The sequence below is a fragment of the Leptopilina heterotoma genome, unplaced genomic scaffold (assembly GCF_015476425.1).
Source record: "Leptopilina heterotoma isolate Lh14 unplaced genomic scaffold, ASM1547642v1 Lhet_24, whole genome shotgun sequence".
NCBI classification, from domain to species: Eukaryota; Metazoa; Arthropoda; class Insecta; order Hymenoptera; family Figitidae; genus Leptopilina; species Leptopilina heterotoma.
Window position 1 is genome coordinate 5,214,080 of NW_025110956.1, and position 27,185 is coordinate 5,241,264.

At 29.4% G+C, this 27,185-nt stretch overlaps 1 protein-coding gene across 3 annotated transcripts in view; it reads left to right on the forward strand.

Annotated features, from left to right (window-relative positions):
* Nucleotides 1–27,185, forward strand: part of LOC122502849 (histone demethylase UTY) — a 119,782-nt gene that overhangs the window by 33,592 nt on the left and 59,005 nt on the right. The window contains exon 1 of one of the 3 annotated variants that reach the window (XM_043613141.1): nt 4,156–4,872. The exons of the other annotated variants lie outside the window; for them this stretch is intronic. The gene's annotated coding sequence lies outside the window, so the exon portion shown is untranslated. Of the gene's footprint in view, nt 1–4,155; nt 4,873–27,185 lie in introns of those variants that run through there. 3 annotated transcript variants of the gene reach the window in all.

Here is a 27,185-nt window from a genome sequence, read left to right on the forward strand (position 1 = left end):
TTAGTATAAAGTGATTGACATAAAATAAAATAAAAAAAATATATTTTAGTACATGTACCGAATATAGTAAATTTGGGATTTTTAATTTGGTTCGATGGAATTTTTCGAGGAGAAATTGCAATTGAATTTATTTTTACACTTGATTTCACTAATCGTCTTTTGCTTTCATGTATTTTCTTTCCTTTTTTTTCACTCCCAGTTTTACCTCTCCCCCTTTTTCTCTCTTAAGCGCTTGTAATTTTAGAAGCACCGTTACAACGTCTCGCGTCGTTTCTCAACGTACGCGTACACAACAACGCATACCAATCAACTCAATATTGAGAATCGTAAGCATAATGATCAAATTGACAAGAAAAAGTTTACAGAAATTTTGGACTGCGGACAATTTTTCTTTTTTGATTTAGATTTTTTTTGAGATTCCTCAAATGGGAAGAAGATGCTTTAGGCTTACTTCAATAGTAAAAAATTAAAGACTGACTTTTTGCTTTTGAATTAGTAAATTTTTACTAATGAAGAGTTGTTTCTACTAATTAATTAGTTAATTAGTTAAATTTACTATTTAAAAAGCAAAAAGTCAGTATTTAATAGAAATTTGTAAACGTTTTTACTAATTGTAACTTAGAGAGTGAGATGGCTTATTGGCTTCACTACCGGACTCGTAACAGTAAAGGCCGGGGTTCGATTCTTCGCGACTGTGAATTTTTTCTGTTTCGAAATTTCTTCTATTTCGGCATTTAAAGTTTTGTCGTGTAAAATAAAAATACAAAAGCACAGAGAGAGTATAAAATTGATACTAAAGTGGATCAAATTGATCCCAAAAATTTGGATAAATTTTGTATTTGATCCTTTGTGGTATCAATTCGTTGCAATTTGATACTTTTAAGTTAACAGTAAAAATACTTAAAATTTTTAATTTCATTTATTAAAGTTAAAAAAAATTTGATTTATTTTTATAAATATTCCTAAAATTGTAATGTTTTTAATTGAACTAATTATTTTAATTTTAATTTTATTTTATAAAAATGTATAACATAAAAAAAGTACTTTGATTTTGAAGTTTAAAATAATTTTTTCCTTATTTGTTTCAGGTAAGTCACTTATGTTTTGATACCATCTTCAGCTGTTCGGTGAGTTTTTTTTTCATTTCGAAAACATATAGGTGTAAATTTACGTTCTTCAGCTTTCAGCTGTTCGCGTCTCAAAATTCCTTGAATTAAATCACTTTTTTATTTAAATTCAAAATCTTAACGTTCATAAGCTCTTTTGAATTTAAAAGACAAGTGTCGAACAGATTTTGATTGCTGTATTAAGAGAAGAAGTACGTTAATCTTATTTTTATATTATTGAAAGAAAAAAGGAAAAGAAGGTTGCTTAAAATTTTTACAGAATTTTTAGTTCAAAAAATTGGTAAATTTACAGTTCATTAATACATTATAAATAAAATTAAAAATAAAAAATGCTCTGATCAGAATGTCAGAGCTGTTTTTTAATTTTATTTTTTTGAGGGCTTTTTCGTTGTTTTTTTTGGTCGGTACTTGTATACAATGATAAAAAGAAATGTTTGTTAATATACATAGTGAATTTGTAAATTACAAAGTCGGTTTTTGAAGTTTATAATAGCACGAAACCTGGTGCTAGAGCCGGGCCAGATCACAAGCGTATAATCAAACAATTATGTTGGCAATAATAGCTTTGAATTCTTAGTAATGCTGTCGTTAAGGCTTGAGAGAGACTATGAAGTCTCCCTGCACGCCTACATGCCAAACGGGAAAGTTTGTGTGGTGAGCCACAAAAACTAATGTGCAATTTCTGAAAGGTACAAACCAACATACGAGCATACTGTGTCCAAACCAAAAGGGGGAAAATTTGTCTACTCCGCAAATTTTCACATTTATTTCAATTTCAATTTTTAAATTCTCCAGTAAAAGGCAATTTTTGTTTTTGCTAATGTTTCGAATAATCAGAATATTTTTAGGATTCTATGAGAAGTTAGCGTCGACAATCAACGACGATTAGCGTTTTTTTCACCCATAAATGTAAATAATAAAACAATTGTTTTTTCAAGTTAAAAAAATGTGCCCTGAACTTGTTAACTCCCTAGGGGAATAAAAGAAGTGAAATTAGTGACATTTTTCAGTTTTTAGGAATCAAAATATTTTTTGGAGTCAGGAAAAAAGTGAAAAGTCAAGGAAATACAAAATCTGCGATTTTTGGGGCAATTCTGTTAAAAATACCAAAGTTTGCTTGATTTTTTTCCATTCAAAAAGTCAAAAATCATTTGATGAGTTTCATTTTAAAACCAGTTCTCTTTCTTTTAACAGTTATGAGCTTTGAAAAATATTCACGGAATATATTTCTTCTTTTTTAATTAGCATCTATTAACACATTTATTCTAATCGGTAAATATACATATTTTTTAAAGTCGCCAAGGGAAAGATTCCAATAAAAAAAAAAATATACACAGTTGAATGAACAAAATCTTATTCACATCGCGTAATTTCTCGCAGTCGTGAGAATTAAATGTAAATAGGGCAATCACGAAGCAGACATTATTATTCGATTGAATTTCGTGGTTTTATATCTCGCAACAGTTTTTTGCATTATGGATACTAATGTAGCAAAGAAAATAAAAAAAAAAAATTATATCGAGAAATGAAGAGAGAGTCAGTGTAATCAAATGTCACTCTGGTCATCAACAAAACGTTTTAATATTGTAACCAAAAACACTGATAGGTGAAAATATTTTGTGTAAATAATTTGTTTTCGAATCTTTTATTTTGAGGTGCATATTGATTAATGAAATAAGTCAATTATTGAAAATTTTGTTATTAATTTACGTGAAATATAGTGTCAGAAGAAAAATTATTACATTTAAAAGTAGAAAATATTGTAAAAATGGTTCTGTCTGAAAGAAATCGTTCATGAGCGGCAGTAGCTTAGGGGAATTACGTTTGGCTTTTTGCGGTTAAATCCCGCGTTCGAATCTTCTCATGGGTAAAATTATTTTTTCCTTTGTTTCTAATTTTCTCATAAAAGGAAATTTTATCCTTATTCCCAGTACTTAAAAAAGTATTTCTGTAGTAATGTAAATCATTTAATTCACTAAATTTAATTATTTCTTTCATTAAATTAATTAATTTTATGCATTTAATTATGTAATTAATTTAATTAAATTCATTCATTCATATTTATCCTTAATTAAAATCATTCAGTTACTACATTATTCCCAATTTAAACCATTCAATCGCAGCATTCCCAATTAAAATCTCCCCTCAAAAGTAGAAATTCCCTTCTTCATAAGCTGCTTAGTTTTCAAACTGCTCAAAAAAAAAAAATTTCATAGAGCAATTTTCCTTGAAATCCCCAACAAGAAACCACTTATATACTCCGAAAGTAAATAGAAAGTAATGGCTTCAATTTTATCCAAAGAAGATTGCTACATATCCTTTTTATCACTATAAAGTCTTAAAACCGGGAAAAATCTTCTTCACCCAAAGGAACTTCCTTCATGCTCCATAAATCCCATTAATGTCCTATACATATATACACAAGAACGTATCATTACTTTTTCCTATTATGAAAACTCTCGGCATAACGAGAAAGTGACATGATACACGTTACGAGAAATTGTGTATGTATTATCGACTCGGTCACTGGTAATTCATAGGAAATATTGTGTCGCGCATGAATGCAACGAAGAGAGCAACAACGTTTGACTTTCAGAAAACGTTATACTTGTATATATTTGTCCTGTGTGGAACCATACATGGAAACACACTCTATGCATGTGCCTGCCTATGTATGTGTGATTTACGATCATTCCCGTGTCGATGTAGTTATATGAGGGTGTAAAGAATTCTCTCTCTCTCTCTCTCTCTTTCTGTTTCTGTCTTTTTCTCTCTCAATCACTCTGTCTTCTTTCCATCTCCCTCTATCTCTAGTATATTGGTAGCGTGTGTGGTGCATCGGGCGGTGGCCCGCTCACGAATGTCACGCTGCGCAACCAAAACAAGGACACTGCGCATGCGCCCCACCCCCTAACTGCACAGCTATTTCACCCCCACCATCGCGGACAATCGCGATATATTGTTCCCCCCTCTCTAAATAATTTTCTATTCCCCTTTCTTGGATCATGCTTTGCGCCTTGTACTCGCGTCAGTTGCGCGAGAGCCTTCTACGGGGGAGGAGCCTCGCTAGCTCTCTTTTCACTGCCATTAGTTTTATAATTACCCAAGTCATCAAAAAAAAATAAATAATCGTGTGTTACGTTACTGTGTGCACAGCCTTTTAAATTACAAAAATAAGGAAGATTTAAAATTTTAAAACTCAAAATACAACCCAGGAAATAATTAACGAGTGATCTGGCAGTAATAGTGAAAAAGCAGTGATTTTTTTCTCTACTATATATATATATATATCTATATAGATATATACATTTTGGAAGCCAAACTGCGCCCCCAGACAGGAGCACAGGACGCGCGCTCCTGTCGGCAGAACCTTTTGTCTCGATCTACCCACCCCTGCCTTGCGCTTTATAGCCGACTGGCATGCATGGCCAGACAAATAATCTAACTAACGTGGTGTATTTTTTTCTTCTTTTTTGAGAAAATAAAGAACATCTCTTCTATATTTGGAATTTGTGGAAGTACTTGTGGTTTTATATATACTGATATATAATATATGAATTAAAGTGGAGAAAAGGGAGAACCTGTGATAATTTTTCCGTGTGTTTTTGTGTTTCGGTCTTGTTTGCTAATCGCGAGTGTTTTATCATACATTATTCACTTTGGTGATGGACTGGTGACATATTATAGGAGTTTGACAGGAGATTTCAATTTGCCGCCTTTGTTTTTTTTTTGCACATCAATCACGGTGAGATTTCATCTTGTTTACGTACTTTTTCTTTTTACTTTTGTTGATTTTTAACTTTAGAATTTATGTGAGTTTTTTAATCTGATACACTTGCTTTAAATTTTGAATTTGGTACAAATAGGTTTTATTATCAGTAGAAGACAATTAATTAATAGTAATTATAAATAACTGAGAGAAATTTGCAAATTTGACTCATTGAATTAATTAACAATCATTTTATCAAATAATTGAATACTTTTCTATTATCAAATTAATATTTACCTAAATCAAACAATTTTTATTTAAATCACTTTAATTGTATTTGCTTTGAATATAACTCTCTAATTTTGAATTAGTAAAAATGTTTAGTAATTTAAATGAGTGAATGACTTTTTGCTTTTGAATTAGAAAATTTTACTAATAAATTAGTAGAATTTACTATTTTATTAGTAAAATTTACTAGTTAGTGACTGATTTCTTACTTTTTAATTGGTAAATTTTACTGATTAATTAGTAGAATTTACTGTTAATTAGTAAAATTTACTAATTAGTGACTGACTTTTTACTTTAAAATTAGTCAAATATAATATTAATTCGAAGTCAGTCACTAATTCAAATTAGTAAACATTTTTTCTAATTCAAATTTAGAGAGTTCACAATAGATTTGTTGTAGTTTCATTGAGTAAACAATGAGAAATTCTACTGTACTGTTTTGTAATATTACAAAATAAAATTTGAAATTGGTTATAATTGAATAAAAGGCAAAATTGGAAATTGGTTGTATTAGATAAAAGGCAAAATGGTTAAATAAATATTGCATTTTTTGAAAATTGGATGTTAGATAAAAGAAATTCTTTTTCATTTTTTTTTGGTAAGTAAACTTTATCTCTTGCATTTAATGATAAATTTTATTAAAGTGTATTTTTACTCCAAAATGATCAGCGGGTAATGTTTATTTTTTGTTATTTCTCAGCTTGTTGACATTTTTTCTGACTATCGGTGAAGATTTTTTAAAATAATAATTTTTGTTTGAAAATTACTTTTAAAATTATATTTTTGTTGCAAATTTTTAATATAAAAATACTTTCTCTCTAAAGAACGCTTTAAATTTGAATTAGTAAAAATGTTTACGAATTTGTATTAGTGCTAATATTTTGCTTTTGAATTATGTTACTTTATTAATAAATTTTGTAAAAATTGATATTTATTAGTAAAATTTACTAATTTAAAAGCAAAAAGTTAGTCGCTAATTTAAATTAATAAACATTTTTACCAATTCCAATTTATAGAGAAGCAATTATTGAAATTTTTAATAAAATAGCTATTTTTAATAATAAAAGTTATTTATTAATAAAAATAATGGTTAATAATCGAGAAAATGATTTTTTATGAATATATATTTTACAGTAAAGAAATTATATTGAAATTTTTAATTTGTTTAAAGTTTTTATTGTTTTTGAAACTTTATGTTGATGATGATTCAGATGATGAATTATAATTTTGATTCTGATGTGCATTATATGATTTATTCATTGGTATAGTTTGTACCTATGGAAACTGATATTTATATATTCAAATAATATCCTGCATTTAAAGTATCGAATAATGCTTCCGGTATTATGTTTTCGTTTCATTGCAGGGATTAATTTTTTTACTTGCTGCTTCAATTTTTTTAATATCTCGCGCTTTTTATCATATTTAATAATATGTAAATAACGAATTCAGAAATTCATTCAATTATAAATTCGTTTAATAATTGAATATTGTAAATAATTGTTTATTCCCTTTGTTTATTTAATACTATGTTAATAATGAATGTAGAAGTTTATTGAATTAAAAATTCTTTTAATTATAAAATATTATAAATAATTGTTCGTTTACTGTATTATTTATTAATGCAACTATTGAGTTATTTATCATTTTCCGTATTTAACATTTTATAAAATTTAATCATTTATTACATTATTTGGATTCAAATAAAAATTTAATGTTTAAAATTCAATTAAATAATTGGGATTCGAAGTAAAAGTTATTTTTTAATTGCTTATTATGTTATTAAAATTACATTATATTATTATTTTATTTATTATTTGGTATTTTCTATATTTAATATTTAGTATTCTTAATATAATAATGTCAACTTGGAAATGTGGTGCATTAAAAATAAAGGCAATTACTCAATAGAATTATACATGTTGGTAAATAACAACAAATAAACATTATCTATGCGATACTGGGGCTTTCACTAAAAATAATTTTCTCAAAAATTTATTTTAAACTTTGCATTTTGTATAGAACACTATACAAACCTGTTTTCGAACACCTGTTTAAAAGAAATTGAATTAACGGTTAATAATTATCGCGAGTATTATCACAAGTTTCATTGTTTAAATATGACCGCAACATATTAATACTTACAAGACTTTTTTAATTTATTTAAAACTTTTTCTAAAAATAATTTTTTTATCGTTTATTATTTTTACTTTCAAACTGCTGTCGATCAGGAAAAAACTTTATTTTTGAATATAAGTACCTATTAATATACCCAAGTACTTTTTAAAGAAAAACTGTCATAAACTTGTGGTTGCGGGAATTTTATTTGTGTTCTTATAGAAATAATGGTCGTTAAGGTTGAGTTTGGTTGAAAATTCAGTTTAAGGTGTGAACCTTAGAACCTTCTATGGTTTACATATTTTTTTATGTTTTCTTCTATGGTTTTTTTATTATGGTGTTTCAAAAATTAACAAAAAGAAAAAAAGGATATTATGGTAGAATTGTTATTTTTGTATTTATTCCACATAATTAATAGGAAAAGTTGCATGCTTTATCGGTGTGCATATAAAATTATTCATATATACAATGAAATTTAGTCATTGTTTTTGTTTGATGCCTTATGTTTACAAATGTCCAAATCTTGCGTGCATATAAAACCCCAGTATCCACCTTCCATTTTCGGTGATCATGGTTTTTAATGTTTTATCATCATCTTGTACCGGTTTCGCTTTACGGCGGCCATTGCTCTTTCCAGCGGTTGCTCTTGCGAAGAACGGTTTCTCGATTAGCTCCCTCTTGTCAAAAAAAAGGAAGCAGAAATGAAAGAAAAATTCATGCCTTTCTTAACAAAAAACTTAAAAGTGAATTTCACCATTTTTCTTCCTTTGTGTGCCATAATTTCTACTTTAGATATCATTCTCATTTAACTGTATTTAATTTGTTTGAGTATTTAATAATTTTTAGAGTGAATCAGAATATTCTTTAAGGTCAGGGAAAAAGTTAAAATTCTCTCTGGAAATCAGGGAAAAGTCAGGGAAAAATAAAGTTAAGTTTTTGTGGCAACCCTGCATATGCAATTACAAAAACACTTAGTATTACAATCCGCTAATGAATACTGGTTATATTGCCTCATACCAGTATTAAAAAATATGACAATATGATAAGATCAAGGATCCAATAAAGATCTCACATCTGAGATGTGTATACAGTATAAGGAATAAAAAATTCCTCATATCAATAAGTGCAAAATTCAATTGTACTCTAAAGATGACGTTATACATAGATTCTGATTGTGAGTGAGGCAATAATCTTATGAAGGAAAGAGAAAGGTGCAAAGGTAGAGGGGAGATGAGAGCAAAAGAGCGAGAAAGAGAGAGAGAGGTGAATGTTAAGAGTGAACAGTTTAATTCTATTTTTAACGTCAGAGAGTAATTATGGCTGATAATTAACTTAGCCAAGTTGTGCCTAATGTGTGTCTATTGTTGCAAATGCAAGAGACATGACCCGATTTTGCAGCTATGATAGTTGCGAATGTAATGCATTTATATTTACAGACACGCGGTGTGTGTTCTTTAACCTTTCACGCATTATCATGGCATTTATGCGTACGACTTGTTGCATTGACCTACTAAGAGGTAAGAGTGATTAGCAACAACGTTACCGTTTTCACGTTTTAACGAAAATATAAATGATACACATTCATAATAGAATCAATTTTCACTTGCTCTAAAATGCTACTCGTTGCATCTACAAACTAAAATGAAAATGAAGCGCAAACTGCACACAGTTAATTTTTTAAAAATTTAATGTTTGATGAAGAAAATTTTAACTTTAAAATTTAATTTTCAAAATTAAGTGGATGCTTTTTTATATATCATCATTAATGATATTAATAATCATTAACAATTAATAGCAGAAACTTGTAAGAATTTGTAGATAAAATAGCTTAATTTTTTTGCTCTCTTTTTTTGTGAAAAATTAATGATTTCACACTAAAGCGTTACAAGAGGTGTTTCCTTTTTGTATTGCAAGAGGTATTCCGCGAGATATCACTGTAGATTCTTGTAATGAATTTTCTCACTTTTTAAATTCTTTTATTGCAAGTTAAACTTAAGGTGTATTAAATTTAACGAGTCGCTTCGTCAATCATGTGGAGGTTTTATTAGCCATTTCCTATCAAGAGTATTATCTTTCGAAAAAGAAACGATTCACATTTTAACTTATTACAAATTCTTCGCGTCTATACAATTTATACTCGTGACATTTTTATAATCTAGAGTATGTATTTTTCTTTTTTTATTATTATTGCCCACTTAGGAATTTAATATTACAGTTTTATTTATAATATTAATAATTTCATTGTTTCTTTGCACGAGAAAAAAAATGAATAAATTAACATTTTTTACTGTATAGAAAAGAATGTAAAGTGATTTTTTTTTACTGTTTAGATAAAAAAAACTTAATTGCTACTGACACTAAAATGTGAATCTGTTTTTAAGAGATTGAATTTTAGTCTGAATTTTAGTAAACCAGTTTTGCAAATGAAGTTGTTCTTCAATTTTTTCGGTTAATTAATTTTCTTAAGGTTTTGAATGTTTAGTCGTTTTTCTAAGGATATTAAGTTGAGATAAAAATCGTATGAAAACTTTGCTTCGCAACTATTTTGATGTTTTTTTGCCTCGATTCGATTCTTTTAATTTTCGAAATATGTATATTTTTTATTTTTTTCTGTTATATATTCTTATCGGAAATTTTATCACTGTCAGGACTAATGCACTGACGCGCTTAATATGTTGTGTGTGTATCATTTGATACACGCAATCAAGCGTTATTCTCACAAGCTTCCATGGAGATAAGACACATTTTTGTCTCCTTTAGTACATTTTTTTCAGTAATACTCACATATTCCAAATATTTACACTTCACTTTTCTGTTTTTTTTTTTTTTTTTGAAAAGAGAGAGCTTTTGTTTGTCGAATTTTAACACACATCCGGTTCTTATATTTAATCGTCAAATTTCTTTTAGCAAATATTGGTTCTTTATTATATTCGTCTTTTTTGTTCTTTTTCAAATAATTTCTGTATTATGTCCCTGACGTTAAAGAATTTTTTTTATAGTTACTTTACTGAAAAATACTAAAAAAAAGCCACAAATAATTGTCAATAGTTGTCGATGCTATTTTCAGGGTTATTCGGAATTTCTATTTCTAAATTTGATTATTAAAAATTCAAAAAATCGGTGATTACAATTTGAAAGAATTTGAAAGAATCGAATAAAAATTAAAGTTCTGTTCGCTATTTGGAGAGACTGGTAATCTGACTTAAAGAAGAAAAGACAAACACTAAAAAGATATGTGTATATATATAATTACTTGAGCATAAAAAGACGAGTTTTAAGACTGGAATTTGAATGCTAGGTCAAGGGGGTCAATGACCGGAACCACTATACTTTCGGTGGGAAGGTCTATCTCCGCACCTTTTGCTAATTCATGCGCAAGATATATTATCCTCAAACTCAGAGATTATAAAGAGTTTAGATTTCTTTTATTAACTCAATATTTATATTTTGAATTTGTATAAAAAAAAGGAAGATCCCCTTTCAGCAGCTTTAGATTTTTTCTTTTTCGTAAAATTTACTTTGAATGACACTTTTGAAAATAGACCTAAATTCTTAAAGTTAAAAAATTTTTCACTAGGAATAATTTTCTCTACTCTTTTGTATAGAGTTGCTTCTTTGTTCGAGTCGCTGCTGTTAATGAGAAATTCTAAATTTAATCCTCTACGGAGTTGGAGATATTAATATTCTGAATTAGAGATATCTAGTATACTAATTTACAGATATTGGTACAGTGAATTAGAGAATTAGTGATATTAATTTTGGGGTATTAATTTATTACTTATTATGTTCTCAAATGGTGAAAATGGATTTTATTGACACAAGTGTTATTGTGTGTGTTGTTGTATTATATGCTTCATGATGAGTGATGTTGGGGGAGAGAGTACTACCACTATTCTCTAGACATTAATGATACAATTGCACGTTCCTTAATTGCTGTTACAACATGCTAAAGCTAATTATTCACGAACGCGTAATATTATTTATTGTACGTTAATGGTCCATTCATTCTTCACTGTAATTACTCATTCTGAACTTGCTATTTTTGTTTTTGTTTCCCGTCGAACGCAAAACAAATGGCAAAACATTCTGTTTCATGGCTGTTTTTATTGGTGTTTTAGCATTTTTAATTTCTGCTTTCTACAGTCTATGAAATCTATATTTCTACCCAAAAACACTAGAATCTTTTTACTCATAATCTTTTAACTTGTTTTAACTTGTTCAAGTATTTAAATATTATTTATTCTTAACAATCTCGTGGATATTTTTCAATTGCATAAAGATGAACTTAGAAAAACAAGAAAATAGGGCCTAAAACGTGGAATTTTTTAGTATATCTGCTCTGCGACTTTTACTATTTTCGGAGTAAATTTTAATACAGAAACAACTCCTTCAGGAGAGGAAAAAAAAGTTAGTTCTGTATGAGGTAACAATCCGATTGTCAAACAGAAAAAGATGCATCAGTACACAACTTATTCCACAGTTTTCTGCGGATATCAAATTGAGACAAAAAGGGAATCAAAAGTGTTGCCTCGCAACACTTTTGATTCCCTTTTTGTCTCAATTTGATATCCGCAGAAAAACTGTATAAACAAAAAAATTATAAGAGAAGAAGAAGAGTTGATTGCGGATTAAAAACTTGGAAGTAAAATACCCGAAAGATATCTGCTCAGTTGGAAGAAACAGTAGGATGAATTGTGTACGCGAGGCCTGAGGGTTCAATGTCCTGGGCTAGAGTGCTTGTATCATGAGACCCTTTGCAGTATGAGTGCATACTTGTGGCCACCTATGCGTGCATATATGAGCTTTGAAGATGCACGTGCCTTTCGTACATTCTATTCTATCTCGGAATATATGTATATACCTGCTGCTGTTGCTGGTCCGGAAAACTAGTTTCTGGTGCAAATGAGTCGTCTGGTATATATTATTGCAAGACTCCAATCATCCGTTTGCTGCAGCAATGTATGTGCTTCATTTTTTTTCTCCAACTACAAAGTTGAGAAAAAAACTAGTAATCCCCACTCAACATCAATCCCCTTATTACTTACCACACTTTACACCGAGTTTAACGATTCAATGGTTCTTAAAGACATTATGAGGTTCAATCTTTAATGAATTTATGTATATTACCCGACGATAAACACGCAACAGGTGCAATTGTGTTGATTTTCTTGACTAATTGATGCTGCACTGTTGGGAAGAGAATTCCCAATAGGTTTCTGTTGCATTATTTTTAGTCAAGGATCCCCATTGTTTTTGTCTGTCAGTCGATTTTTTGACTTTGGATTTTATATGCTCTTGTCTTCGAATACAAGAGATTGTAAGATTGTAAAACAAGAAATTTCTGTCAATAATTTTCTGTTAAATTTTTTTCGGGTGTTGGAAATATTTGGAAATAAAGTATTTGAAAAAAAATGGAAATGTTCTGGTGAATTTTGGGAATATTTTGTCAACGATATAAAAGAGTTATATCTCGTTCTGCTATTCTTCATGATGATTAGAATAGTCTTTTACTCTCCCGTTCTAGAGTGGTCCAAGAAACAGGCTCTTCTGCTCTTTTTTACTAGTCAGAAATACTGAAGAACCTGTCCTGAATCTAAGCTTAAGTAGGATGCTAGTTTATCTCTCAAACCAGAGTAGAATCTCGGCAGCTTAGGTCAATGGCGTAGTAACTCCGCTGAAATGGGGGGGCAAAATTAGAAAAAGTCCGAAACAATGAAAGCCACTTCTTTCTTGAACCCTTTTTTCTAAAAACTTTCTAAATCTTCTTCTTGTATTTTTGAATTTCGTATTTTTGTATTCTGTAATCTTGCACTTTTGAATTTCGTCTTTTGATTTTTGTATTCTGTATTTTTGTATTCTTGTATTTGTGTGTTTTAGTATTTTCTAATTTTGTACAATTGAATCCACAGTTGCAATTACAGATTCTCTTTAGTCACAATATTCGAAATGAAAGTGTCCCCGAAAAAAGTGTAGCTTTTCGAAAAGATTGAGGGAAAGTTGAACTGAAGTTGGCGAATAATGGGAGGTGAAATCAATCAAGAACCCCAAAGTTCGTTTCTCGGGTCAAAAGGAAATCTTGATATCGCTATTTTTCGTATACAATGTTTTTGGATAAAGAGACATGTGCGGTCAAAGATTGAAGATGGGGATTGAAGAAAGAGAAGAAGAAGAAGTATTGAGGGCGTTAGACGGTTCAGTTTAGCAGTGAGTTTTCGTGTTAGGGCTGGGAGAAGACTCGAGTGACCCTGAAAGTTCAACAGCCCTCTCGAACAGCGCCCCTGTCCCTTCCCTTTGTGCTGTGCGGTGAACCTAACTTCGTTTAGGCGGCGGCACCGACGCACGGATTCGTGCTGCATTCGTTCGACAGGTTTCGCCAATCCTTTTTCGTCCAATGTAGACTAATATTTAATCCCAATAATTCTCCCCAGTCTAATCTAGTTGGGGGGATTACCGATTTTTAGCTGATTTTATAGAATTTTTTTTTGTACTTTGTGTCGAAATTGCTGTTCTTTGGTTGGTTTTTATTTAGAGATGTTTTTAGCCATTTTTAAGAAAGGCGCGGTTGAGAAATTTAAAAATGGACCTAATGGAAAATGCGACTTACTGGGTTTTTACTTTGGATCGCAGTCACTAACTTAGCTTAGCGACTATGCCATAAGACTTACTAGCGGCTTTTACTTTGGACAGCAGAAAAATTTAGCCATGAACAAAAGTATTTCAATACCGTTCGGTCTGTCAGATAAATAAAAATAATGATCGCAATTAGGATACTTATTGTAATCTATACGGGCGATTCAAATTTCCAAAATGACACCATTTGAAAAATGTTGTGGCATTTTAAGTTGCTTGTGTTTTGATAGAGTACTTAAACCGGTTTTATGCGAACCCGAAAGCAACACATCGATCCATAAAGGGATTAACTCGATTTCAACTAAAATGCAGTGACAACTTTTTCTCAACATATTATCAGTGGTACTATGTCTCTCCACTTACAGGACTGTCCACTTTATAGCGCGTGGCATATCTTTCAACTATTGAGCTCTCCTGCTTGTTTTGCTGTACATATACCTTCTCTGAGGTCATTGCACACTCACACATACACACATGCGAGCTTGCGGAGATAAAAAGGAAAATATAAGGAAACTTAAATACCAAAGAGGTTTGAGATGCAAAATATCTGTAAGGTTATAAATCGATTGCCACATTGAAATGTTCCCTGTTGCCTACTGTTTTGTATTTCATTTTCTTTATGTTGGGTCTGTATCGAATGCACAGAAAATGAAATACAAGAGATTTTTTTTTTTGATCAAGAAGTTGAGTTTTGTTTGCAAGAGATTTTGAGAGTGGTGTGGTTATAATTTGGCGTGAGTGATGACTGAAACTATTTGGCGATGTTCCAAGGTTGTTGGAGGAGCTATTGAAGTTGCTGAATTTTGCGTCGACGCTCGGAGTCGAAAGCTGATTTTTTTGGGGGGGTCATACTTTTGCAACGACAAATATTTACTTTCACCACGCTAAATTTACTTTCGCCTTTCTGTTTAGAGAAGTTGAGAAAAGTTCTTCTTTCACCACGCTTTTTTAACATGACAAGTACACCTTTCAGAGCAGATGTTGGGAGAAAATTATTTAAAGCTCATTATCGACGCTAACTTTACGAACATAATTTTCGGTAGTAGATGATGTGTAATTGTTGAAACAAAATTATTTCTCCCTGGGAAAATTTTCCCTGGATCAAAAAGCACTCCAGTGGGATAAGAAAGGCTTATAAGCCTCGAATTATAATCATTCCTTCTGCAGAATTATTAGTGTAATCTATGTAAGAACATGTTTCAGCAAATTACATATCCTTAAAATAGTAAACTCATTATCTCCACGAATAATTTCAGTTAATTCTTGCTGTAGAATATCTAAAATATATTTCAATTTCTAAAGAAGAACTTGTGCATATTTTGTAGGAATCGGTATGAATATTGAAAGAAACAAGACCTTCTAATATTTCATAAAAATTTGTAGATAAGATATTTTTTTTTTGCAATTTTTATTCGCCACATATCTCTCTCTCTTTCGATGGTTTTTAACATCCTCAGTTCTTCCTGTTTCGCATCTTGTCAGCTGATCTTCCTTTCTTACATGCACACACAAACTTATGCAATATATTCGTATTTCTTGTGTTTATTTGTGTTCACTTGCGTGCACTGAAGGCCTCGTCCTTCAAAGTCTGTCTCTCTCACTCTCTCTCTTCTCGCTGTTTCACACAAGCAACAATTCTACTCCCACATGATCGTGCTAGAGCGTGTGTGAATTAAAGGGATATTGTTGGGTAAAGCGGGCCAAAGGGGAAGGGAGATTGGTGGCTGTATGGATGTGAGCATGTGCGAGGAAAGAAGGGGGCATTGGTTCTTGCATTTAGAGGGCATTATGTAGCTAGTTGCAGTGACTACGCTTGCGCTTGTGTGCATAATGCGTAATCAACACTTCTTACGTCATCTTATTCGACTGTACGTACATTTTATACATACACGTGGAGTTCATGTCTCCACATTTTGTTCCATTCTGATAGAGACTTGGGAGGATTTTATAGATGTTTGGTTGTTGTGCCATATCTTTTGGATCTCTCAGAATTATTTGTAGACAGTTGGGAAAAGGTCTTGTTGTTCTTCTTCTTTCTTTTGTATTTTTTGTTTCTTCTTCTTAGTTATTGTTGGCTATTCGATTTGGCATTTAATCTACGTAGGAGATTTCTGTTAAAACCTTATTAGTTCGTGGCCAACATTATTCACAAATTTGCCATGAACTAATCATTATGGTAGAAAGGCTGTGCTTTCCAAATTGGTGTGCAAACCGGAAGTACAGCACATAAGCAGTTACCTGTAGTATCAGATTAGTGGCTTTTTGAACAGGACCCGATCTTATTGAGCCAAAAACTTTGCGGTTAACCCAGACCAAGCTTTGGCCACACCTAATAGAGGACAGTAGATGTTACTCCTGATTCCCATTGAAACTAGTATCCTAGGACATGGCCCAAGTCGAGGAAGTCTATTTCTGTTATACTTTAGTAATGATCGAAACAATTTACCGCTTTAATTGAAAATAATCCTCTCTGAATATATAAATTAAATGTCCACGTATACTCAACCCGTGTAGATACGTGTATTTATAATCATTCTATTTTCACCTTAGATATAGCCACACTCTTACAACTCTTTTTTTTTCTCTTTCTCTCTGTTAATGCTTCTACAATAGTGACTTATAGCCCGTGGTTAATCGTCCTAGATAAATATTTAAATTTCCATAACATGACTGTGAAGTCATTTACCCTTTATCATCGGGAAATTTCCATACTACACTTCCCGAATCTGTAACTACCATCACAGGTGGCAATCTCCTGTGGCCTTGATTGCCAATTAACATGTAACTTCACTTGACAATCATGATGTGTATTTGTGGCGGGGTTCTGTGTGCCTCTTTAAATACACACCGTCACATATATATTCTATGGAGAATTTATCGATGTGTTAATATACAATAAGTGTTATGTACTTACCGATAAATAGTGCCGATATTCTCTCTCACTCCCAAGAAAGACTTTCTATTTTTACATTCTTTCCGAGTTAAAAATAATTTTCCCCACAACTATCGTTACCTTGAAATATTTTCGCAAGAGCCAGCAGGTATTTCTGTTGAGGAATGCAATTAACATGAAATAATGCAGTGACGAGGAAATTTTCATAAATAAAACAAGAAGGGGGTCATTAATAGTAGAGTTGGTGTGTGCTTTATTGAAGGTATGTGTGTTTCATTTGAGTTGAAACAAATTTTCATAAAGTGAAACAAATCACAAAACTTGTGAAACACTCTGAGGAAAGGTACCTAAGAGGTAAATAATTTTAAGGTTATTTTTTCAGCTATTAATACAAACCTAACAGAAATTTTACTTCTTAGGTACCTTTATTCGATGTGCGTCACAAATAAGTTATTTAACATTAGAAAAAATTAGAAGCGAAAATGTTTAGAAGTATGATAAGAATAGTAATAGTGCTAGTGGTAGTAAAATAATAGAAAAATTATACAACCAGATCGTGAAAGTAGAAGTGTTTTTGGGTCATTTAGCAGATAGATGGCTCAGTAATGGGCCCACATGTGATGCATTCTAACGCCTGTTAAAATACATTCTTCCGATGGCGCACGCGTCTTACCGGAAGTCGACTCATTGTCGCGTATTTGCATCATTCCCTCTGCAATGTTCCGCCATTTTGTCCTCATAGATATATCTAAAGCGCAGTGAAATTATTACCACACTTCTTTTTTCATTTTTTTCTCATTTGTATTGTTCGATTATGAATACACTTTATACAGTAATTTATGTCTGATAAAAGATAGTGGAAAAAATGAAAAGTTCTTTGTTCCTTTTTCATTTATTGAATAAATTTTCCATTTATTTTGGTATATAGTTGCTGAATATCAAAAAAAATATCGCGTGTCCACAATTAAAATATCGGTTTTCGAATGCTCGTACACGCTAATGGGACAAATTTATCTTCGTGTCGAATGTGACTTAATGAATTATATTATTTGCCTCGGAAAAGCTGCATGGGGTGTTTGTGGAATCGCGACTATGCTGTGCACAAGAAGGGCGGGTATAGAGAATATTACATCGATTGTATTCTAACGATTTCTTATTCACAAAAGTGTTGCTTGTACGAAATGTAAATTTTGATTTCTTAGGCCTTTTAACCGCTAACAACCCTTTGAACTGATTTTTGTAGTTTGATTCTCTGTTTCAATTGTTTCCATCCGCTCGATCGGTGAAAACATGTTTGTGTTTGTTGAACAAGTTTCTTTTCTCTCCTGTCCCAAGAGGGTGGATAATTAAAATTAAATCTAACCTCGCTTCTCTTTATAGAAATACAATAGATATTAAATAATAAAGGAGAAAATAATAGAGGGATTCATTTCACTAGAGGAGAGAATGATGAAAAAAAGAAAGAGAGAGAGAGGGGTAAGGGAAGATTGGAGGAGCAGCAGGAATGGTGGATGAAAGTTCTGGCCCTTTTTTTTGCCCTGTAACCATAGACTCGAAATCGGCACCCACATAACATTGTGCATGTGCGTTGAAACAGGGGAATAGAAAAATCCATACTGAATTGCTGTCACACGTGTTCATAGAGGGATCGAACAATGCTTTGACAATGAACTCTCACGCATTCATATTTACTTTTGTATTCGTGTATTATTAGGCACCTTAAAGGCTTACAAAAAAAACTACTTCTCAGTACCAATAAACCTCCCTTGAAACTTTCGTGTCCTGTACATGAAAGTTTGTGTACTGTTCTTTAAAATCCGATTGTTGACAAGTTGGGTTTCTTTCAGAGTTTTCTTGTACATAATTCCGATTTCTTTTTGTAATTATGTTCGTATTTTTTTTGTATTTATTTGAGTATTTATTTATGTATTTATTTATTTACAATCACAGCTTTTCTGCGGATATCAAATTGAGACAAAAAGCGAATCAAAAGAGTTGCGAAGCAACGTTTTGATTCGTTTTTTGTCTCTATTTGATAGCCATAGAGAAAGTGTGACACTACTTTTTCAGTGTGCAGAAAAGTACATATCAAAAACCCAAGCAGGAAGTACCAATACCATCCAAAGAAATCAAGAAAAATTGAAAGCCATCCTTCCTTCCGTACATTCATCTTTAATAGAGTGAAAAAAGTCTCTGACGGTCTCAAGTGTCCTTTTCTTCCTCAAGGGTCTGTTTCCTTCCTCCAAACTTAGGATTCTTTTTTCTGCTTAGGCCATATATTTTTTGCACACATACTACGATTCAATCAAACATTGATCGTCGATACTTGCATGCATATACATGTATATGCATATATTGATGTACAATCTGCATCTGTCGGCAAATCTGCCAAAATACACCCTTTTGTAGTTTCCAGTTGAGTAACTTGAAAGAAGGGGTTATTTCGTATTAAAAGGGATGAAACTTGGTAGGGTGGTCTCTCTTCGATCATGGTGTATACGTGTCTAAAGCTTACCCTTATTCACTCAGGTTTATCCCTTATATTCTTTCCACAATCACACGCATATATACGTAAACACTACCACTACCATCACTATCGTCATTACAACACAACAAAGTATATAATTTTATATCGAACCAGAGTCCGATCATTCGTCTATTGTACTCACTCAAACTTGTAATACTTCCTGCCGAGTGATATAATACAAAATAAAAGGAGAACCCTTAATTAAAAAGGAAAAAAAATAACCCTCTACTCTAATTAAGTTGATATTCCCTATTGTGTTATTATAATAATTGTTCTCTGTAATTATTAATCAATATGTGACTAGTCGTTGTTCACTACTGGTTGTTAACTACTCGTTGTTCACTACTCGTTGTTATCTACTCGTTGTTATCTACTCGTTGTTAACTACTCGTTGAAGGAACATCAGAAGGAAAAGATTGTAGGTCTTAATGATATTCTCGGTATTATTAAAAATTCGGTACCAAAAATTAATTTCTGAATATATCTAAAATAGAAAACAATTATTACTTTTTATTTTGTAATAGATGTTAGATGTTTTCCGATGAGTTTTGATAAATTGTTGCTCTCGCTTCGCTCAAGCAATAATTTATCAAAACATCTTCTTTCAGCCCTTGTCATTAAAAAGTATTACAAAATAAATAGTTTGTGTAGCACATGAAAGAGAAGGTGTCACTTTTCCTTAATACAGTTAAATGGTTAATTTTTGCATTCTTTTCATTACTTTGCTGCATTACAAAGTAGTTTATTAAAATTATAATTATTCTCGATATGGCGAGAAGTTGAACCTGTTTGACCACCCGGTAGATCACTGACTCGGTATAAATGGCATATTTGTTGAACAAAGCGTATTGCACAATATTATTCACTCTCTCAAGGTCAGTTGCATGATCCTGTCGGGTTTATATTCCGTATCGATTTTCCGTTAAAGGTTAAATACTCTAAGCAATGCGGTGTCTTGAGGAATTGATAAAGGAATCATAATTATGCTGTTTAAACGAATGGACTTGTACTATACTCACGAAGTAAAATCTGAATTCAGAGAAAAATTTGACAAGGGAAAAGTTAGGGATTTTTATTAAAAGAACTGGAAAAAATTAAATTTCTAGGCATGAGAGAATTTTAAAAACTAATTGTCTAGTTTTAAATTAATAGACCAGTTTAAAAGATCATAATTCCTTAATTATTAAGAGATCCGTCTAATATTTGACCTTTTATATGCACACAAAGAAGGATATTTTTAAAATCCATGTTTGCTTCTCGGTATACAAATGTGCTATAGATTATAAAGTAAATAGAAGAAATCCATATTCCTTTTCCTTTCGAGTGCCTTTTGAGAAACGGCAAATATTGTAAAACTTAATGTGCACACTGCGGACATAAAGTAAGGGCGAGGGTTTTTTAGTAAAAATTTTTCAGAAAGGTTCATAGTTGTATATTGAAAGAAATCTTCAGCTGACAGTTGAGAGCAATATTCTTCAAGTTTCTTTGTTTTTATACATATTATATATAATAAAAAGAGAAAAATCGCGAGTTTCTGTTGGAAATGGAAATAAAAGAAAAACTTGGAACAATTAGTTCCATATATGTTATATGAGCTTCTTTCATCCCAAGCCGCAAACGACAGTCTCGTCTCTCTGGTCTAGAATGACCGGAAGCCTGCGGCTTCCACTTTTGTTGGATTGCCTTCGTCGCCATACTCTAATCTTGATATAATTCCCTTGAAATCATTCAACCGAGACATCATTAAACATCAATTAAGTGTAGTAATGATTAATATCAGAAATTCTTTTCTACTTTTTTTTTGTTCTATTTGTGTCTATCATTTTTAAATTTCAATTTTTATCATTTCTTTTTTGTTTTGGGATTTTTGGGTGAAATAAAATTTAGTCTGCTTTTTGTTGTGCAAAAGAAGAAGTGGATGAAAAAAGTGTTACAACTCTTACTGAGTCTGCTCTTTAGGGTTTGTTCAAGTGTTCTAGTTCTTTTAATGCATTTTTTTTACTTTGTGTATTTAAAATGGGTTAAAACTGGAACACATTTAAGTGCTTCACATTACAATTCAAAAATCGATTTGTTTTTGTCATTTTTTCTCTAAAAAATAACGAATTTTTAACTAATCTATATGCAATTTTTGTTTTTTTACAGGTAAGTGACGAAATCGTGGACCATTGTCTCTATTAATTTTTACGATCAAATGCGGTTGGAAAATATGAGTGAGTAAAAAACTGTTATCTTTTTTTTATATTCAGGTATAGTGTCTCGTTGCTGAAAAAATTTGCCTTTATATTTTTACCTTTTTTTCATTACTGCACTTTTGTAGTAAAATCCAAACTGTTATACGAGTTTTAACGCATTTCTATAAATGTTTACTATTTTCGGAGTAAACTTTAATTTTCTCTTTTTTATTTTACATTCTTACAATTTTTTACTACTCTCCAAATTTATTTGTTCGTATAAACGGGCTTGGTAAAATGTTTACTACTTTGAATTAGTTACTGACTTTTTGCTTTTGATTTAGTAAATTTTACTAATAAACTATAGTAGAAATTACTATTTATTAGTGAAATTCACTAATTCGAAAGCAAAAAGTCAGCATTGAGAGTAAAAAGTACCGAAAAGTTTGAATCTCTCTTTCTCTCCCTGAAATAAATTTGCAATAAAACCACAAAAATTGAAAAGTGATAAAAATAGAGAAAGTATAAATATACTTAACAGATTAAGTTGACATTTAAGAAATCGTGTTATAGATGTTATTGAAACGATATAGTTAAACGATTATTACACTAGGGCATAAATTGGAATATTTCAATTTCTAAGTTGCATTTCTATACATACAATTTATACGAGTTTTGCAATTCGAATTTATATTTATATTTATAGATTGTAGAATTTGTTATATATAGTATCAGAGATTTTTACAAAGTTGAAGAGACGAGCCTAAAGTGTTCGCGCGTATTTTCTCTAGTTCGTGAGTTTACCTCCGATACGTATCTTTCGCAAGAAGGAAACAGTCTGACAGTTACACAATCAAGATTCAACTATAAAGAGCGAGAAAGAGAGAGAGTACGTATATATATAGTGAGAGATTTCCTTGAGTAGATTCTCTCTTTCATTCAAAGTTTCTGATTCCACCGGTTCTTCCTCTACTTTTACCCGTGTTTTGAGCCATGCTTCGCAACGGTACATTCCATATGAAACGTCAATGATGCGATTTCAGAAATTGATAACGAAAAAAATAAGGAGAGAACAAAGTTGACTCGTTTTCGTGAATTTACAACCGCTCAAGAATTTTTCAAGTAGATTATACAGAAATAAATTTAAAAAATAAATAAAAAATAATGAAAATAATAATGTATTATTTTTATTATTATTACTTATTAGTAAAATTAACTGATTCAAAAGCAAAAAGTCATTCAATAATTTGAATTAGCAAACATTTTTTATATTCAAATTTAGAGAGAGAAAAGATTGCTTTTTTTATTCTTGTTGCCTATCGGCCAATAAGCCACAAGAATAAAAAAGACATCTTTTCTCTATATAATGAATAGCTTAAAATAAAAGAATTTTTACACTTCGTATATTAATAATAATAATAATTATTATTATTATTATTATTATTATCAATTATCAACTACTCTTTAAATATGAATTTGTAAAAATATTTACTAATTTGAATTAGTGACTCACTTTCTGCAATTAAATAAATAAATTGTACTAATAAATAGTCATTTCTACTAATTTATTAGTAAAATTTACTAATTTACTAAAATTTACTAAAAAAAGAAAAAAATTCAGAAGTCAGTAACTTATTTAAAGTAAAAAACATTTTAACAAATTAAAATTATAAGAGAGTATTGTAATTAATTCAATTAATTAAATTTGACTATTTTCTAAATCATTTTCTATTGAAAATTATTCATTTTTTACAAACTCTCTAAATTTTAATTAATAAAAATGTTAACTAATTCGAATTACTTATTTATCAGTTAAATTTACTAATTCAAAATCAAAAAGTCAGTACTTCTTGCTTTTGATTTAGTAAATTTAACTAATAAATAGTGATTTCTACTAATTTTTCTAGTAAATTTTACTAATTTAAAAGCCAAAAGTCAGTCACTAATTTCAATTAGTAAACATTTTAACTAATTAAAATTTAGAGAGAATTTCTGAAGCAAATAATCAGCCAAGAATTTATTAACAATTATTTATTTTTAACTGCATTAATTTTTTTTACAGAAGTAAAAAAAAATTAACAATAATTTACTGTAAATTTTGAATTAGTAAAAATGTTTACTAATTTCAATTAGTGTTTTGACTTTTTGCTTTTGAATTTGTAAGTTTTATAAATAAATTCGTAAAAAATTCTAATCATTAGTAAATTGTACTACAAAATTAGTGGAAATTTCTATTTATTAGTAAATTGTACCAAATAATTAGTAGAAATTACTATTTTTTAGTAAATTTTACTGAAGTAAAATTTAATTTAGTAAAAATAAACTCAACTACTATTTAAAATTGGTAAATAATTTTAGGAATTCAAATTTAAAAAGTAAAAGAAACCAATAAAAGTAACTTTCATTACTGTTAGCGACTGTTTTTTTTCTATAATAAAATTAGTATATTTGTCTAATAAACAGTAATTTTCACTAATCGTTTAGTAAAATTTACTAAATCGCAAGCAAAAAGTAAGTAACTAATTCAAATTAGTAAATATTTGTACTAACTCAAATTTAGAAAGTGAAAAAACAAATAAAATTAACGTTCACTACTATTAGTGACTGTCTTTTTGCTTTTGAATTAGTAAAATTTACTAATAAATAGTAATTTCTACTAATCTTATAGTAAAATTTACTAATTCAAAAGCAAAAATCAGTCAATAATTTATTTGTAATATTTACTAATAAATAGTAATTTCTATTATTTTTTTAGTATAATTTACTAATAAATAGAGATTTTTACTAATCTATTAGTAAAATTTACTAATAAATAGAGATATTTACTAATTTATTAGTAAAATTTACTATTAAATAGTGATTTCTTGGCAAAGAATTAGTCACATTTGAATATAGAATTTCAGTTTTATTTTATTTTTTACTAATTGAAATAAAACCGATTCGTTTACTGTTTTAGTGTTAATTAGTTGTTTTCTACTAATTCAGATTTAGAGAGTAGTAAATAAATTGTAGAAATGACTATTTATTAGTAAGATTTACTAATTTAAATTAAGAGTGTAGAGCGTATTTTCTTAATCAACTTTTCTTTACTCAAATTTTAGTTAAAAAATACTAGAAATTAGTATTTAAATTTTATAATAATTTAACTTAGTGGACTACTTTTTAATAATTCATAAGTTTACTCTCTAAATCCGTATTAGTTAAAGATAAATAATTATTAGTAATATTTTAATTGACTTTGTGCTTTAGAAATTAGTAAAAAATAACTAATTATTAGTAGAAAACAACTAAGAAAATAGTCTAATTAATTAATTAATTGAATTAGTAAATTTTACTAATAAATAGTAATTTCTACTAAGTTATTAGTAAAATTTACTAATTCAAATGCAAAAATTCAGTCACTAATTCTAATTGATTAATATTTTTACTAATTAAAATTTAGAGAGTGGGAAACTAAGAAAAGTAACGTTCACTACTATTTGCTTTTGAATTAGTAAATTTTAGTGATAAATTAGTAGAAATGACTATTTGTTAGTAAAATTTACAAATTCAGAAGCAAAAGGTCAGTCTCTACTTTAAATGAGTAAACATTTCTACTAATTCAAAGTTTAGAGAGTAAAGTTAAATTGTGAGCAATATTGTTACCGCCGCCAAATTCTTGAAAGGGTTTGTGTAACATTTTCGAAACATTGCTCGCAGTTAAAAATAGCGTTACGCAAAGGTGTCACACATGCACAATATGAAGGATTTGATGAATTTTAAAAATTAAAATGACTGAATATAATTAACACGTATATACACTGCCCTCAATGCGGCATGTTTTTAAAAAGGTATTGCGTGACACTTGTCGCGAGTTCAGGTGTAGACGAAGGTCAGGAATAATGAGCTAGTGGCGATAAAAAAAGGTGGAATAATTTGTCTTTGTGCAAAAGGAAATTGATAATTATAGGATCGTAAATTGAAATTTAAAAAATTCTTATTCTTTGCGAAAATGAAAAATTTATAGTTACAAACACTGTATATATTTCTTTCATATTCTGAATTTCTTATTTTACAAAAGCGGTTGTTTTATTATTGTCTTCCTCTTCTTCTTCTACTACTTCTACTTCTCCTTCTAGTTGTTGTTCTTGTTGTTCCTTCTCCTTCTACTTGTTTTTGTTCTTCTCTTCCCTCTTGTTGTTGTTCGTCGATGTAATTTGTTTCCTCCTGTGATTCGCGTTTTCGATTTTCAAACAATCGATAAACCAATGTATCCGCGTAATCGGTTTTGAATAATGGATCTCGCACGCGTTTAAGTTTCTCCAGTTATAAATATTTCGCAAGCTTCGCCAGCTGTAGTCTCGAAAAAATAAAGAAGAAAAACGCAAAGTTGACATAACATTTTTTTGCAGAAAAAATTCTCAATATTTCTTATGAACGTTTCATCATCAATAACAATAATAATAATAATTTTTATTGTTTTTTTTCATGATTGTCTTACTTGTCAATGAAGAAATACAATTTTATTGGTCTAATTAAATACTATTTATTGATTTTTTTTTGTTATATTAAATTGACTTTTCGACCTTGAGACTTTTTTTCAAACTTGAAATAATAAAAAGTAGGTAATAAATTATTCACTATAATGTATGATTTCAATTTAACGGAATAATAATGAGAAAAGTGGAAAAATCATTTTTTATATTAGTGATTTTGATTTTTGTCATTGGTAATTATATTTTTTGTAATTAGTAAATTTCTTCTACTAATTAGTCACTTTTTGTTACTAATTACTAGTTTTCTTTTGCTAAATAGCAAATTTCTTCTACTAATTAGTAACTTTTTTTTACTAGTTACTAGTTTTCATCTACTAATTAGTAAATTTTTTCTACTAATTAGTCATTTTTTTTACTAATTACGAGATTTCAACAAGTAATTAGTAATTTTCTTCGACTACTTAGAAATTTTCTTTCACTAATTAGTATTTTTTTCTACAAAATAATTTTCTTCAGCTAATTAGTGCACTGGAAAAAAATTTATTTGTTTCAATAAACCAGTTACTTTTCTATTATGTAATAAATGTGTACTTGAATCAAAAAATTGATTTTTAAATCCGTACATTGTATTTGAACAAATAATGTCAGTATCTCAAGGTAATACCATTAAATTGATTCAAATAAAAATTAATTTATACGAATAAATATTTTTTTGAATCAAATAAAAAAAATTGTAATTGCTTATAACGAAAATTATAATTACAATAAGAAACTGACAATTATAATTAAGTAAAAATGTTTACTAATTTGAATTTGTGGCTAACTTTTTTATTTTAAATTAGTAAATTTTTCTAATGTATATAGTAACTTTTTATAATTTATATAGAATTTACTAGTTTTTTAATTTTAATCTTTAATTAACTAATAAATTAGTAAAAAAAATTAGTAATAAAATGAGTAAATTGAATTATCATTTCTACTAATTTATTAGTAAAATTTACTGATGTTTACTGTTAACTTTAAAAATTTTAATTTTTAATAAATTAATAAAAAAATTAGTAATAATATTTAGTAATTTTTACTATTAATTATTTAATTGAAATTTACCAATAACTTAGTTATATAATTAGTAAATTTTACTTTTGATTTACAAATAAATTAGTACAAAAATTAGTAAAGTTTACTAATAAATACTAATTTCTACTTATTTTTTTATTAAATTTTATTAATTCAAAAGCAAAAAG